The following is a 17541-nucleotide window of genomic DNA, read 5'->3' on the forward strand; positions in this document are numbered from 1 at the left end:
ATGATGAACGGGTCTATAATGATGATGCCCCTCTTTCTCTCTCTCTCTCTGTTTTTGGGAATCGTTTGAAGCGTAACGGCGACGGTTCAGACTGGGCAGAACAATATAACAAGAAAGCATTGCGTTCGGGGAGGTTTCGCTTATTGTTGAAGACAAGGGGCCGGAACAGAGGTATTTAACCAATTAGCAATCGTTTTCCGAGGGTGCAATAAAAAGTGTGAATTAACCTTTCTGCGCAATTAAATTATGGTTCGCAAGTGAAATGCGCTAATCAAACTCCAGGAAGAGAAAGGAATGATTCAAAATGGACGTGCTTCTATCGTGACGTCACAGTTTTTGTACTCGTTATAGATCAAAAACATTCCGTATCGGATAGCACAAACGGATACTAACCAACATATCAATCAACCGTTTGCTTTACCCACAACCGATTTGTCGATTGTGTCACGCAATCTTCGTTCAATCACAAGCGCCAGGAGACGCCGGTAGGAGCCGCGGAACTTAAAAACTCTCGTACCGTGTGGTGCCGCCATTATGCGAACTCGCTAAATAACCAATTAGTCCGGCGCAATGAAACCACTGTTCGAGCTCTGATCGCACTTCGGCACCGGCGGCACTGCACGATCATAACGCAATGATAAATGCAGCATAATGCCTATAATTATGCTGCCACAATTGAAGCCCCGCAGAATCGATGCAGACTTAAATAGCAGTAGCAGCAGAGGCAACGGCGGCGGGGGAAGGCAGCAATACGAGGCGCAGTTGCATTGACACGTTCAATCGTCAATTCGATCTTTCTTCCTCTCGTGCGCCGTTCGTGATCCGTTCACTACTGTTTGCCTTGTTTCCATCATGCTGCATGGCAAATTGGCATGACGATCGCTGGCGATCTGATCGCTTGAAGTGATTGGCGTCGGACGGACGTCACAAACACGGACGGATGGACGGGTCGCTGCGCTGCATAGAATGAAATACGTGGGTCGTCGAATCGAGATGAAATAATCTAGACGTGCCTTCCACGAGATAAGTGCCCCCAAATGGATTCATTCGTTCGTGTAACTAGTGTGTTTGTTTTAAATGGAATTTAATATCTCGCACACAATTACAGCGGTACGCAGCGCCCATTGCAATACAGTAGCGGCAAAGAGTTGAACTGCTGGACTGCTGCTGCTGCTGCTGCTGCTGCTAGGGAGTCCCCAGAGCTTCACACTTCCATCACGACATCGCAATTGAGTAAGGCAGATCGGTTCGGCCACTTTCGAGAATACGTATCACCTCTCTCGCGGGGGGAGCATGGGAAAACATGGAAAACAAAACATGATTGGGCCCTAGCAGCAGCAGCACCAGCAGCAGCCATACGGTTCGTGGATTCGGTTTCGTGTGCTCTTGGTAGTTACCTGAACCTAGGCCGACAAGGGAACCAGATACCGGTGATTGTAAACGGTACACTAGTTTGGCGCCCGCTACCCAGAACCGATCCGTCAGCAACAGAAGCGGCAGCAGCAGCAGCAGTAGTAGACGACCAGAAGTCATCGCCATCATCAGCGTGCGGCTGGTGGTGGCGGCGCACGGTCTACCGGTGATACCGTCGAGCAACCGACCGACCGGGGGGGGGGGGGGGGGGGGACCGATGTATTCCACCGGGGAGATGCCAACGTAGCTGTCAAAATATAATTGACGCCATATTTCACGAGAGCTCCGGGAGAGCTCGCACGAGAAGCGTTCGCGTTCTGCTGCAGAGAAACTGTAGCATCACGGTTGCATCACGACAGCTGACGCGGCGCTGCGACGCTCGATCTTCTAAAGCCACCAAAGTTGATGTAACCAATCCCAAGGATGCGCCCGGGCCCGGGCTGGCAGGAGATTGTGACAGGAAGGAATGTAAGGCGCACGGTCGCGCATCACGTTGCCGCTGCCCAATAAATCACGCTTTTTGATTGGACCAGCTCGCGGAACGGACACGTTGCACCAGTCGCATGGTGAAGCAGTATGGAAAGTAGTACTGGTAGTAGTGGTAGTAGTGCTAGTCATCATACCTTTCTCGCAAAAATTAGCGTAAACACCAAGCAAGTGTTGGGTTCTGGCCGATTGTGCTCGGGGAGAGGGATCATCGAGGGATCCATCAAGTGCCGCAACTTCGAGTCGAAACCGATCCGTAGGCATGGGGAACAACAAGTCAAATCAGATTAGGAATTTGATATAGAAGCAGCAGCCGATGCCGATCCACGCCGAGAAGGGTCTATGATCATCATGATGGTGAAGAACAAACATAGAAATTCCTTCGCGCCATAAGCCATAATATTATGCTGGTAATCAAATGTGTTGCCAACAGGGAGGTCTTTGGAGGTCACAAATGGGTGCCGCACAACAAGGCACAGGTTGCTACATCGGCAGTTGGATTGATTTTCTCACGCACAAAATCTAGTGATCCTTGCAACACGTTGTCGTCGAGAATAGCGAACCACATCGTAATACTCGATGTTCGATGGAATACCAATTGATGGACCAGTTGTTATGAAAAGACTGTCTTAACTCAATCGAGACACACAAAGGTTACTCTTTCGGCATCGACTGGCGGGGGAGGTTAACATTTGTCCTCGAAACACGAAAATTACTCCCTTCCCTGAAGACCATAAAGGTCGTCGAACGATCGAACGATCGATCGTATGCATAATATGGTAAGTGTTTAGTGTTTATCAGTCACATCGGCCACTCTTGCCTTGCATGTACCCTACGCAAGGTTACCCCCCCCGGCGGTGACCTTAAAACCGAGCCACACTCTAATTAAGTCGAACATCCATTAGACGATAAGCGAGACGATGATGAGTAAAAGAAAAAGGATCCCCTTGCCCCTTCCCTCACACAGCGCTGCAAGCACACACGTTCCGTGCGGTTGCGTTCCGTGCGTCAACGACTTATGATCAATTAGGATGTTTACGTTCGGAAAACGGTTCGAAAATGGTGGACGACGTTCGTAGGACGACGACGACGACGGTGGAAAGGGTTTTTTGTGGCGCTCAAGACACAGGTTCAGCTTTTTTTTGCTCGCTTCTCACGCATCGTTTCTCTGCACAATTTAACGCAAAACACAAACGTGTGGGGAGGGGGCTTAATGATGATGGGGTCGCTGCTGCTGCTAGTTCTTTCTCCCCTGCGCCTTTAACAACCGTAAAATGAAGGCTCATTCGCTCATCCCACTTAATACAGTCACGGCTTTGCCGTCCTTTCTAACATATCGCTAAAGCAATGGAATTCACACTCGCTCGGTGATAACTACTATATTTGGGCACGGAGAAATTGTCGGAAAAGACATAACGGAGGACATCTCTATCGCGATAGATCCCAAAGAGAGTGGCACCGCAGTCTCCGACATTGAACTAAGCGAAGTGATACTTAAACGAAAACCGTATGCCACCATGTTCAAGGTTCGATTAGTTTCGATTACTCTTACTTCTTCGTCTTCGAGTCGGTTGCCATGCAACGTCACTCCAATTTGCGACCGGAGTTGGCTTAACCTCTTCCAAAACGGAGTTAGTAGTAAAAAGTTTGACCATAATTTTTGACACAAACACACACACACACACAGACAGAAAACAAACAAAACCCAATGATTGCAATCAATCAAAGACACGTGTTCGGTTTCTTCACGGACTCGGACGCACAGCATCGAGGCAGGGAGCAAGTTTTACAAATAAGTGGCACCCTCAAATTACGTATAATTTCTTTATGCGACACGGTGGCGCGACTAGCTTGTCCGAGCAAAAACTATTTGTAGGTGAGAGAGGACGGAAAACCGCGTAGTTCATTGAGCGGCCATCGATCGAATTAGATTTCGAAAACCGGCATCGGGAACGCAAACGCGGTTCAGGGTCAGCGCAGCTATAATGGATCAAGGGTTTAGGGCATTTGTCACGCCGTACGAACGCCTGGTCTGTGTCTGGTCACATAGGTGTCACAAAGGTCAAGGGGCCCAATGTCCCTTCCTTTACGCTCTCGCTCTAGACCTTATGCTAATGATGCGTTCTGTGTCCTGGCCAACCTAGCGCGGATGTATCCTTTGCCGCGTTGTGCCTTTTCGGGGCGATTATCGAACACAGCGTCTTCCTCGACCGACAGCATTCCAGCAGACCACAAGGAAGATGAAGCCATTTACTCCGCTCGGTCCTCGGCCTTAAAACTGCTGCAACTCACTGCCGATGCTCAATTAGTACCACGTTCCGTCGTAACCACCGCCAACATCACTCTTGGAGCAATTTAATTAAAGTGATTGTAAGACGGGCCGTAGCGACCGGGCGATATGGTAGAAGATGCGCCTGAACCATGGCGCCGCCACCGCCGCCTCCTTTCAATTCGGATTGCACCGAATCCCAAGGGCCTCGACCACCGATCGACCGACTGGCTGGCTGACTAACGTGCGATCGTCGTCGGTAGGCCACTGAGCCTGAGTCTTGTTAGTTTTTGATGGACTCATCGTGTGCTCATGTTCTGGTTGCCGTTCACCTCACAGTGGTTCGCGCGCCCGCGTCATGTTCGATCTCACTCGACGGCACGCAAGCGTCACCGAATGGTCACTGTCGACTGATTCGCCAGACCGCACAGTGCCCTGTCTGCTGACTGTCCAGGGTAGCGGGTTTGATCTGCGGATTATAGAAAGTAAGTCATAAATAAGAGCGTGCAGGCATTGCGAGCGGAGTCGGTTGCTTCGCTGATGCGTCCGGCTAATTCCTATCGGCATGATGAGTGCTGTTCCGTTAACATGGTAATTTAAAGTGGCACATAAATCGTATCACGAAACATGTACAGTATTTTATCGGCGGCAAAAGCGGCGAACATTCTAATGCATCTTAAGCTAGCCCAGTACACGAGTAGCTACGAACTGCCGAAACGGGATTTCCTTAAAGTTGCTATCGTGTATGCTCACGGATGAGAAGAAAATCTTCGATCGAGGTCAAAATCTGTAGTAAGTGTCTGATCAGCTGCATTATAAGTGTATGAGGATCTGACATGATCAAAACATTATTTCTTAGAATTTGTCCCGACAATTTAAAGTCTGTCGAACTTAACCAATCGATCTATATTAACTATAATATACAACAATATTCATTTCTAATATGCCAACACGCTCTTTTAATTTGCAAACTAAGCTTGAAAGTTTGCTATCGTGTATCAACTAATTATGCAGTAAATATAGCAAAACGCTAAACGATAGTATAGCAGAAGTGAAAGATACGATTATGAGATACTTGTACTAGTATAAACATTTCGTTAAGGGTGGGCAATAGTTAATTCAGACCGAGAAAAGGCCTATTTTTGGAGATTTTTATGCAGAAACAATTCAACTTGATTTTTTCAAGTGGGTCTCATTTTAAACTTCAGGTTTTTAAAACTAATTGGTTCTATTTTGGGGAAAATTTATTTAAAAATATGTTCATGTTGGATGCCATGAACATATTTTTAAATATGAAAGCCAAGATTGCAAAAATGTACTTTTTGTGGTGCCCATCATAGCCACGTGATGGATATATCGGAAACATACAAATCAATCAAATCAATGTTGGATCATAAGTTTATCTAGGTAGCCCCTTCAACCTTTCGTTACATTTCCAATTTTTCGATTTTCAAAGTAGCGAGATGGTTTGAATCATTTATGAATCTCTGTTTTTTAGAAATCAATATTTTTTCAGTTTTGCTTCGATTGATCCAAAAAATTCTCACAATACTCATAAAGGGATAAGCATATAAAAAGTAAATGAGAATAAAAACATGCCATAGTCCACCCTTTAAACCACGATTAGCTACCCTTTTCATATAGAGCACAAAAACCAGCCCCAAGGTTTATAAAAAACGATTTTCAAACAGTTGCGAATGTAAGTGAACGCATTCCTTTCGACACCAGAGCCAGACTCTCCTTATGTACCACTTCCATCCCGAACGGTTGGAATGTAAATGGAGATTTAATTGATATCGCGACTTGATTTGCATACAACAATTGACCTTTTGTTTCAAGTTCTTCCCCACTGAGAACATTCTAATCGACGTCCCGAAACCGAGCACTAATCGCTTTTTCGCTTTTCTGGTATCAACCCCTGACACCGTTATTGTTAGACAGCAAAAAAAAACATAGAAAGTAACATGGCGAAGCGCCTTTCCACTTTTAAATGCTAACACCGGCGCCCTGCACTCCAAAAAGGAACCTCTCTCTTCGCCTCAACCGCTGCCTCCGTAGTTCTAGATAGCATTTACGAGGACGCATGCCGACTGCTCCGTTGACTGTAGGTGCTGCTGCCGTTGCTGCTCACTAAGTGAACGTTCCGTCGGTCGGTCGCTCGGGACATCGATTATGACAAACGAATGACAGTTGCCATCGGAACCGGAGCACGCTTTCAAGAACGCCAGCGGGGGTCTTAACCCTGACCCGCAACCATCGTTTGCATAGCCGCAGCGCGATTCCTGCCCCGCAAACGCCGCCATACGCATCTGTCTCGGGGAGGCTTCTTCAGTGACTAAAGTCAGTCGGCGGCCACGACGTGCAGGGTCTTGTGCAGGTACTTTCGAAATCGCGGCTCAACAGCAGCCCCCCTCACCGGTCTGTCCGTCTGTCTGTCTGTCAGTAGTACCTTCCGTTCTTATTACTAGAGTACGCGAACCATAGAGTGAAGGATGCTGCGCGCGCTCTCATCAGAGCTTAGGACGTTCGCGACGCTGCGAAAGTTGCTCCATTTGAGTTGCTCCGTCAAGCTCGTCGATCGTCGATTGGAGAGCGGTTTAATTCCGGGCGCGTGGGGGATGATGCTGCATTCCATCGGAGTTACCATCGCAATTACCGTAGGTCGTGCCACCGAAGGTCACGTTTTACCGCGATGATGACCACACACTCACACACACACACACACATCGCGTGCGATAACTAAAACGAAAGAGAAAGAGATTGAAGTCAGAGCATCTTTCGTCAGTTCCGTTTTGACCTTACCTAGCAACAACCTGGCAACCTTGAAACCATGCCATGCGTTGAAGGGTTGAAGATTCCGCTGTTCGCTGCAGATTAATTAAATCAATCAAATTCGCCACACGCCGAGGTGGTCACCGATGTTTATCGTCCATTGGTCGATGGTCATCGGGCGCAAGAGCGTGATGAGCGCATCGATCGATTGATTGGAATAGATCCGATTTACATTTACGGACAACGATTTTCGACGCGTTGTTCGACGAGTGCTTCGATTCGTGCTAGGTTTTGCTTAGAGCTTTCAAGGATCGCGACCAGCGCGACGAGGGCGCTGCATAACCGATCATCCGTTCGCATCGCCTCATTTTACCGCAACGTGACCTACCCCGTCCGTCCGTCCGTGTGTGTGTGTGTGTCTTGCGTATGCACCCCATTTTAGAAAAACCCCGCTCACTCACTTGTTGAAGGAATCAGATTGTTTTTACATCTTCGTTTTTTTTTTTCGTTCTGTTTTTTCTTTTCTGCCTTTCTGCCATCTTGCAGCATTGGCCATTGGCGAAACCCCGAACCTTTGGCGGGCCAGGGCACATTCTCTTCCATTAGCCCTGGGGCGGGACGCGGGAGTCATCGGCTGATGCGATCGCAGCAGCAGGCCCAGAAGCAGACGCACCGGTGATCGGAGCGGTCAAATATTGATCATCGTTTCCTCCGCCACATCGGTCTACGGACATTTGTTTAACCAGCTAAGCGCCAAATGAGTACTAATTGAAGGCTGGCACGGTGATGATTTTCGCGCGCGAGCCCGAGCGCTCACCCGTCCGTCCGTCCGTCCGCAAATGTCAGATTGAACATGTTTCGAAAGGGCCAACGCTGCTGTTGCTGCTGCACGTCATGTCGTGGGACGAGGAACTGTTGAGCGCTGGTAACGGGTTGCTTTCCCATGGTTACCACGGAACATCACCCGCATGATTGCCCAATGCCAGCAGCCGGGCCGGGTTCATGGCCGCATTTCGGCTACTCGTCGTCGTCGAGTCGGGTCGGGGCAGTCAGGTTAGGTGCAATAATTGCCTCCTTTATTGGACTCCATATATCACGCTGCGTGATGAAGAGAATCGTTCTCGCAAAACAATTGACATCTCAGGCCGTAGCCGTAGAATGTACACGCTTTGACACACGAAACAGACAAACGGACGGGGACCCCTCGTCCAATTCCCTGGGGCCAGCAGTGGCTGTCATCGTGCAGCACGTCAATAATCGCGCACGGTGGGCACGGTTTGCTGCAATTTACATTTTTATCGCTCATTCAACATCGTGTATCACTCATTCATGCTTTCGATTGATGGCCACGCGATGGTGGAGGAGAGGTAGGAGAAGTCAAAATGGGCATCGAAATTGCACCTGAAGTGCCGCAAGTGGCAGCGTGGCAATCGGACAGCAGCGCCATCATTAATTGATTCGCCAGTTGATTCGCACGGGAAGTGCTAAGTTTGCGATGCTAAACGAGCAATTCATTCACGCGCCAAGAATGGTAGGTAGGATTGGCCACGGTAACGGAAAACGGGGGGTTTAACGGACTCGTTTTTTTCACTTTAGAGATGTTAATCGAATGTGGGAAAACGAAATCAGAACGATTGATGGTGGATTTGTGTTTAAATCGAGCCGACAGTCTAGTCGAAACTGGAGCAAATGTGCGAACTAATAAAATGCAGCAGTTTTCGCGGGTACCATAATAAAAAATACATTGGCAAATTTTTATTTCGGTTTAATTTTGAGTCATTAGTTCAACTTTTCGCTGTTTGCTATTTAGTGCGGTGTTTAATTATTCACTTCGACGCTTTCTGTACTCTTTTCGTAACTCATTTGCCATGCCTTTAGATTCAATTAATTTGAATGATGTATCGGAAATGGACTTGAGGAAGGCCCATAGACCCATAGGAGAGTTCGAGCAGCAATGTACATGATGTTCTAAGTGTTCAAGTAGTAATTTTTGCACTAATTGCTCTATTTAGCAGTAAACAGTGATATATTTGAATATAAGATAGGAAGCAGGAGTAGTTTTCAAACAATTGACTTCTCTCTGAGTAGCATATAGGAAGATGTGCCGGGAGGTGGCCAGAAGTTTTAATGGTCATCTGTATACATTGTCTTAAGAAGTGCTGAAAGTTAAATCAATAAAATAATGTACTGGAAATAACTTCAAGTTTGGAGTACACATATCCTGCGTCTTGACTAACGTATTTACTAAATAAGCGGTGTATGACTTTTACAAAAGGATCTGGATTTTCAGACCTATCGCAATTTTAACGTTCTTATTATACCTCGCCAAACTAGTCGGTTTTGAGGATTCAATGATGTTTATGAAGGTACAGCAATGAAAGATTTCTAATTTGAAAATGAAGCAGCAATCTGTCTAAATGGCATTTTGAGATTGGTCTTCAATGGCATCGTTAATGCAATTCGCGATTTGAAGAAGGTTCCAATTGTAGTACAACTTAAGCCCATACATTTTTCTCAGATTGTTTGGTTTAGCTCTTTTAAAGACGTTACATACACGGAAAGAAATGTTTGCGAAAGATGTTTTGCAATAAAAATTAGCAATAAACAAACACTGTTGTTATTGTATTCGACATTGATTCGATTCAGAAAAGCGGTTACATTCAATTAAGTTCTCTCTTCTATATAGTACCTTGTTTCTTTTTATCTTGTAACAATGAGAATTCTTGCAGTTTTGCCATCTTATATGTAAAAAATGCTCTGATTCAACAACTAAATCAAGAACCGCCGATGGGTTTATGACAGTTCCTTCTATACAGCCGTTCGTTATTCCAGAAGCGCACCTCACGATGACCATCTCCTTTCAATGCTCCGGCTTCAATACATGCTCTTATACCCGCTGTCCTTGCCATGGCGCTGCTAGAGCTGCTCGTTCCATAATCATCCTCAAATGGTAATGGAATGTAAAGTCTGACGAAAATAAACTGAAAGCAGCTTCTACAGCGCGGACGCTTCGTAAAACGCTTCGAAGGCTAAGACTCCTACGCGATCGCGATCGTGACATTTAAATGATTCTTCCCCTCGCCCCCGAAAACCAATTATCAGCCATCAGCCTCGCGGTCATCTCCAGTCCAGTCCAGCGATCGCGGACCGATCCATTTCCTCAACTGAACGAGAGTAATTTGCATCGTCCCCACAGGTGCACAGTAGTGACCGCGGAAGGACGGGGTGGTGGTGGTGGTGGTGGTGGCCACCCGCCAAATTTCCGTTCACCACCACATTTCATGCGAATTATCGCGGGCTCCGGATGACCAAACGACCACCCCAAAAAAAAAACCGCGCGCGGGGTTACCCCGTGGGTAATTTAATGAAAAGATATGAAAAGACGGTCGGGCCCGAAGAGCCGTTCACATTGGCGCATTGGCTGGAGTGTCTGCAGTAATTTAGTGGTGGAGACTCAATTTCGCACCATTCCCCAGCCACAACAGAGCAATGTTTGGTGCGCGCTAGACCGGAGTTTGGTGCTTTATGATGATGGGGCGAGACGCTTTTCCAAATCACAACTCCCACGTTGTGACTGCGCCCTGTGTCAACCTTGGCCGAAACAGACTGCCTCCCCCCCCAGTAAAACCCGTTAGAAACCCGGCCCCCCATTTCCCATTTTCCTACGCTTGCGCCAAAGCTCTCAGCCCGGTTCCCTGCAACCGCCAGCGAGTCGTACCGTATCCTTCAAAGTATCATTATGTGGCCCAATCAGATTAATGATTTGAATTTGCCAGACCACCACCGCGTTGCATGGTGGCCATCACCGTCGGCACCGGCTATCTCTTGCGATCTACATAGCCGACCACGAGATCGTCGTCTGCCTGACTCCGAGTGCCGAGCGAGGGAATGTTTCGCGGTCCATTCTACAGCCCCACGAAGAGCGAAGCGTCTTTTGGCGAATGGTATGCACCGCTATGGGGCCACGCGATTCGCAATGAAGAACGAGGAAGATGCCTTATCGCGTATTTGGACGACGATTGTGTGGCGGCGGCGGCGGCGGCGGCGTCGTCGCATTACTCCAACAACAACGCCAGCTGATCGTCGCACGCGCGCCCGCCGTTGGTTCGCGTGCAGCAGATGAATCAGCATCTGATGTGATGTTTGTGGCACCATCGCCTCCCCCCGCTGGTGTGCATCGATGTGACAGGCCCTTAAATGGACGGAGCATCCACACACACACACACATTTGAACTGCGGCGAATCGTTTGCGGCCAGATTGCAATCGTGGTTTTCAAACCGTGTCCTTACTCATCATGCTCATATGCGAAACAAATGTTCTTTTGTGTACGGTTTGCAAACTGTCTCGGTTTGTCACGGAACGTGTCGATGTTGCCACCACCGTGACAGGGGCCGGGGGAAGGAACCTTGAGTGATACACATACTGCATGCTAGCGATTGCGCAAAAAAAAACAACAGCAAGGGGAAATAATGTATTGAGTGCATGCAGTAAATGGAATGATAAGTGCTTTTCAATCTAACTGGCGGCATTGGCTTCCTTGCGATTGAAGGTGATTTTTTTATTTCGTTTTGATTAAATTAATCTAAAAATATTTTAGATGCCCAGAGTCTTCAATAGATTAATGATGAATTAATGATGAATTAATGTGTAAAACTTTAAAAAGCTAAAAAAAAGATCGTATCATATTGGTATAAATATACTAAATTGACAAAATCTTGAAGTAGAAGGCCATTTATAGTTAGACAATTAACAGTTAACGAATGGCACATATTTTGTACAACTTGTTTCTACAATCTTATTCAGATCAACATGAAGCTGAAATTTAGCTTAAATTTCCTTCGAAGATAGACAATTATATGCAACTATATCGACTCTTGTTATTCGTCCTTTGCCTTAATGATATTAGGTCCCTGAATTAGTGCTTTCGATTCTGCAAAAAGCTGGCGCCACTAATTTTGGATCAGTTTCATAACCACCTACGTTATACCGTTTTAACGTATAACTAAACATCTTTAAAGCAATATTAGTCACTGCTCATAATATTAGCCATAACATATTTTTCCTCGAGTTAAAAATGTCGAGTTTTGTGGGGAAGTTTAAAAACCTTCTTTTATTTGAAGATATAAATAAGGCTGCTAAAAGTTATCGATTGCGATTTAAGTATATGATGAACATGCTACAACACAAAAAAAAGTGTAAGCATGCTTCAAACCATTGGAATCAGAGATTTTTACGTTACAGACACAAAACGTTGGGGCCAACCAAGAAAACAAGAAAATAAATTGTAATTAATGTAAATATTCTTTTGGTTGTGAATATAAATGGGTTTTGTTGAGCCAAACATTAAAAAAACGAATTCGGGGACTTAATACATTATATTCAAATTACTCTTCTTACAAATCGTAATCAATAGATATCGCTGAATGATAGCCTAACTTTATGAAAATAAAACGATTATCTGCGTAAACATTGAATACTAGGGATACAATTTAATTTGCGTATTTCTAACAAACGTTTTATTGTTCTTAATCTGCAGTTTAGTTTTCTGTAACATCCATAAAAGGCGTACAACGGTTTCTTCAGTTAAATTTCATGTTCATCAGTTCGACATGCCCTGCGTAAAATGTCGACAAGACGAAGTTAGTTGTACATATTTTTCCCCGATTTTCCCGTGAAGCGAGAAGTAAAAGGGTCCGCCATTCCGCGCTTTTGACACGATCGATCAAAAGCGAACCGTCTGGCAGCCCTATGATTTGTTCGATTGGTCTGATCAGACCGATCAACGCCTCGCCACAATACTATGACCAAAGCCTCAAATTACCATCACAATTCCGCACTCAGTGTGGGATGAACGGATCGGTTACAAACCCTCCTCGCTCATCACCACCTCGCGTTGGATCCCTCTAAAAAGCGGGTGTTAGTGTGGCGCTTAAAGCATATTCTTTTTACGTTTTATGCACCACCCCCAGCCAACCACCCATCCAGGAAGTGCCACTTAGTTATGTGCCTAGAGCATCGTGGGACAGCGCGCGTAGCATTTCGACGGTCAGTTCGCATAACTGAAGTGCTTTCGGGAAGCCAATAGAAAATGGTGAATAAAAACGAGAACCACCTGCATTCGCAGCGCTTGAAGGGAAGAGCTGCTGGTAAAGAAGCACCCGTGGCTGTGTGCTCGGATGCTGCTAATTACAGGTGCTCGGAAGAATCCGAACTTTTCGAGGTCAATAGACCTCGTAAGACGTACCATTTTTTTTTTTTGCTGGCAGTTGGTGACGGGCTATATATAGAGAGGAAGCTGATGCCCTTAGCGAAGGTAAGAAGCACGACCTACGACGTGTTTTTGACATCACAGTTGACACACACATAGCTCATCGCCTGGTCCAATGATTTTTTCGGCGAGGACAAAAACATTGACCGATCATATTGGCATAACTGAAGCATCGGTGACTGCGCTGCTCTAACCCAATTTCATAGTTTTTCTCGACCGGTTGGTTAACCGAATTAGCATTGCAAAACAGGCGAATTCAATCAGTCCTCCGTGCCGTGGTAATTGATGCCGAAATCTACAATAAGGTCGCACACACACACACACATTGCGGACTCGGACGCAAGCAAATATCATGGTCAAAAAGGGTACTCATCGCATTCCGCTTACGGGAGCGGATGATGATTTAAATTTATTTTGCTGCGGATTGACAAGGTCACCATACAATCCAACCAATGAATGCCCCGGCTCGCATGCCACATCGCATCGCATCGCATCGGGAGTCCATCCGCCTCCTACTAATCGAACCTCGAAGAAGCAACCCATCTGGTACCGGTACCTCGAAGAAGCAACCCATCGAGATATCGCGGTGGATTATCATCTTGGGGTCTCACGGATCGGTGCATGTTGCTGCTTATTTTTTTCCTTGGGGAGGTTTGTCAATGATGATTGTTTCACTTAATTAGACCTGCGAAAGTCATAAGTTTGGGATTTTTATGTGCGAATTCGGCTGGGATTGGGATTGGGGCACTCCCGTCCCCGCCAGGCGAAAGGGTAGCCGTGGGCTCATCGGTTCGGATCGGCCGAAAGGTTGAAGGTAATAGACAGGTTGAAAGGTCAATCGAAAGGACGATCACTTCGGTTAGTGTCGTGGATACATTTTTGTTTTTAGAATTGCTCCGTCACTGGGCTTATAATATAGCTTATTGTCAAAATTTTCTATCCAAAACAATGGCAAACAATCAACATTAATTAGCTGAGAACTCAGAGGAGAGGGAAAAAATGCTTGACCAAGTACAGAATCAGAATCCACTCAGCCCTCGAATACCATGTTGGGCCTCAAACCCTTCAGCCGCGTGTCTCGATTATGGTGAAGCATCGCCTCTCAATAAACCGACCTGATTGGTTTCGTTCATCCTGAGATGCGACGAGTTATAGCTTTTCCAGTGTTGTGTGTTGTGTGTATGTGTTGTGATGTTTTTTTCCATTACTTCCAATTGGCCGAATACTCAACTTCGATTTGAAGTTCACGGATGATCGCTTGTAGGATGAGTTTTTTTATTGAGTCGTCCAGTGTTGTTGTTGGTCAATTGGTTGGGCGTCACTTGTAAGATCGCTCTCGTAGCGCACTTCATCTCGTACCGCACCTGAAGAAGCCCTCGAAGAAAGCAGTCTTAAGTCTTGATCCCCAATCATCGTTGGTGGTAACTTCAAACAGCCGATCAGCCGAGCGCATCAGCCATATACAGTATGAAAAATAAGTTTTTCCCCCGCGAGAATTTACGTTTTGGCTGTTTTCTCCAAACATCTAAGTCAAAACATAAAAAATCTTATATCAATAGATTGGATTTTTATTCTTCTTTACTTTAAAGACCCACTAGAAAAAAAGATATCACAAAAATAGTCAAGAAAGGTAATTGTATCGTTTTACACGGAAAATTATATTGTTTGTATGGTTTTCTCTTCAAAAAAATTAAATGATAATTTTTTCGCAACATTTCATCTTCTTTAATCTTATCAACTCTATCAACAAATCTTAGAAATCAGCAACTATTAGGAACTTCTTTGACGCATAACTCCATTATTTTAGGCGATATAACCATCAACAGGGTTAAACGTACGGCTCGTCCGTCCATATATATTTAAAAAACCCATCAACAGGATCTTAAAAGATGCGCATGAGATTAAAGAAGTACACTGCATCCTTGAAAAGGAGAGAAAAATTTTTTTTTGATTAATTTGAAGAGAAGACCACACGATACTATACGATTCCATACATTGCTTTGTATGGGGTGGATAAACTTTTTTTGCGTGTTTTTCGTACCTTTTTCGATTATTTTTGTAATATCTTTTTTCTAGTTTGAAGTTTGAAAAAAAGTAAAATGTAAAACAAAGAAGAATCAAAATTCAATCTATAAATGATATACGATTTTTTATTTTTGAACGTAGATGTTTGGAGAAAACAGCTAAAACGTAAAATTCTTGTAGGGATGGATAAACTTTTTTTCCATACTGTATGAATCGCTTTATGTAATATTCGTACCATTCCTGCTGGTTCTTTTAAATTTTCCGATGATTATAGACATGTAACAGACGTGGCGTGATGGTATGCTTATCGCGCAGCAGTGTAATGATCCCGCCTTTATGGGGATGCAATGACAAAACTCGAAGGCCAGCAATTGCCAATTAGCGATTAGCTTTGCCTGCGGCAAACCATTACAGTTTGCACATTTCTGAGGACGATAATTGAGGATGCATTCGGCTCTCGAGAGATGGCCACAACAACATCACACATAGCAAAACCTTTCTCTTTATCTTTTACACGTTTGCATTGATTGCGATTTGCATAGTGATTGCTTGTAGCTGCAGGCGAGTATAATGCTGCCAGGTGAATAGTACATTAAGTATTGGCCAACATGTTAGCAACTAACAGCATAAAAATGTATATATTTTTTTAAACATATCCTCGCGTGAAATCTCCAACAATTAAAACCCCAGGAGTGTTGAATAAACAAATCATAAACGATTTGAAATGCGTGTTCCTAGCACCGTCCAAGATGGCAGATTTGTTGATCCGGCCTATCTGGTCCTTTGCATCGCTTCGAGACACGCTCCGCTCATCGTGTCATCGTGACAGTCGCCATCGTGAGCGTTCGCGTGCCCCTTTTTTGGGGGACCCTCGGGCATCCCTGCATCCGTTTCCAGCGACGATGACTCCAAAAAGGAGAGTGTAGAACGTGTGAACTTGATGTCACTTGATGCCACCGTAAACGATCCGCAATCGCGTCTGATCTACATCCGTCGCGCTTTTAAAGCCCCGTGGGGTCAACGAGAAACGCGTCAACGAGGGGACACCGCTATGGTGTTTACACGCCACTTGAGGCGCCACGGTTCAGTCGAGGCACCCGGCCACGCGAGCCAACATTTTGTTGATTAGCGATCTTCGGCGCTGCGGCCACATGCTGCACGATTCAAGTTCAACTCCATCTTCCATCGCCGTTTAGCTCGCCGAGGTCAGGTTTACCAACGACGCGGCTTCACGCCAGTACTGCCAGCACCGGCTGGAAAGGAAATGGCCGCCACGACACGACGACCTAACCTCGGAAAACGCAACCCTCGCACGCGAGCAGCATAAATAATTGCTTTTGATTAATCGATCTGATCTCTCCCCAAAAACACCTCCGTTGTGGGAAAGGGACGATCAAGCGGTCGCTTCCTGTGTGCGCGCGCGCGACTCGGAGAATGGATTCAGCAAACACTGACACATTCACTGGCGTTGTATACCGTCATGTGTATCAATGGGGACTTTAATGAAGGTCCTGGGCCGTACCCGGGGGCCGTAAGTACACTTTCGGCGCTGGAGTGCGCGCTGGAGTGCGATCGTACGCCCTTCACGATTCCTCTTCCGAAATGCCGAAGCAAGCAGATTGCCAAATCGGAATCAGGCGCACACACACACACACATAGACTTCCTCTAACAAGATCAATTCGAAACAATCACTAATTGTTGGCCTCCTGCCAGAACTACCCCAAGGGCGAGTGCCATTCGTCACAACTCGATCGTTTAGCACTCGTCAGACACGATACTCTGGTGCCGGAGTGAGTAGGATCGGCTCGTGTCAAGCTCGAAGGATGCGTCAGATAGCGTCTCGTCTGACAGACAGACAAACGAACGAACGAACGAACGAACGAACGCTCGCATTGCTCGACTAACCTTTGATGAGAAAACGGATCTCGCAGCGTGCTCTGGTGCACAACACGTGGGGGAATGTGTTTGACAGATGACTCAAAGTGAGATCATGCGGTGGTACTTCAATGTACCATGATATACTTTGAGCTGCACAGCACTGCCTTATGGGTTTGAACGAATGGCATCGAACTTCTAGACACCCCACCACTATCGTCAGGTGCATGTGTGTGTGTGACTGAGATTACATAAGCCATTCTTCGACCACTTATGTCACGATGCGGCGGTATCGATGGTGCACAGCGAGCACCTGCACCTCACTTCCAGCTGGAAACGAACGATCGTGAATGTACCATCGTGGCATCGTAACGGTTAAAGATGATGTACGATATGGAGATGAAAGTACCTGATTGTGTTTGATCACAGGT

Source organism: Anopheles darlingi, chromosome 3 (assembly GCF_943734745.1).
Source record: "Anopheles darlingi chromosome 3, idAnoDarlMG_H_01, whole genome shotgun sequence".
Lineage (NCBI taxonomy): Eukaryota > Metazoa > Arthropoda > Insecta > Diptera > Culicidae > Anopheles > Anopheles darlingi.